Source organism: Chrysochloris asiatica, unplaced genomic scaffold (genome assembly GCF_000296735.1).
Source record: "Chrysochloris asiatica unplaced genomic scaffold, ChrAsi1.0 scaffold00732, whole genome shotgun sequence".
NCBI lineage: Eukaryota > Metazoa > Chordata > Mammalia > Afrosoricida > Chrysochloridae > Chrysochloris > Chrysochloris asiatica.
The window spans coordinates 80,482-81,229 of NW_006409250.1; positions in this window are offsets into that span (position 1 = coordinate 80,482).

The window sequence follows — 748 nt, forward strand, 5'->3', positions numbered from 1 at the left end:
TGTGGTCTGAGAGGTAGGGCACGATCCAGTGGGTGCTTGCTGTCCAGTGGGGTCGGCGTCAGGGACGGCGGGAGTGCGGGGATCAAGGGGGTAATGTGGCAGGTGACCGCGGTTCAATTGGGCCGAGTAGAGGCCGATTGGGCGGGTGGACTGTTCTGTGTATGATGACTTCAGACAGTCGCTGTTCTTTTCCTCCTCTCTGTGTCCTGTGTTAACTGATTTTGAAATATGAACTCTGATAGATGCTAAATCCCAGCATTACTATTTCTGTCTTTCATTAAGTTAGGACAGACACTCTCTATGTCTGTGCTAATGGACTAAGGAGAAGGATTGAGGGTAAGTGTGCTAAGGAATCAACCTAGCTCCTTCAACAAAAATAAGTCACCATCTACACAGAGTGGTTACATCTGAAAAGACAGGAAGCAGATGGAGGCACAAAGAGAAGCAGCTGGGAAAGCCCAGCCTCACACATCTGCTCCCTGCGGTGGTGGGGTTTATGTTCAAGCATGTAACACTGTGGGAGGGAGATTATAACTCTGCTGACAGAAATAAATTCCAACATCTTCAGCTTCCAGTCTGCTGATAGTGAGAGTGAAGTCTGTCCCAGATCCACTCCCACTGAATCGCTCTGGGATGCCATCTTCCCTGTTGTCTGCATAATAGATGAGGAGCCTGGGAGCCTGCCCAGGTTTCTGCTGATACCAGTTTAAGCTGCTGCTTACACTCTGACTGGCCCTGCAATTGAGGG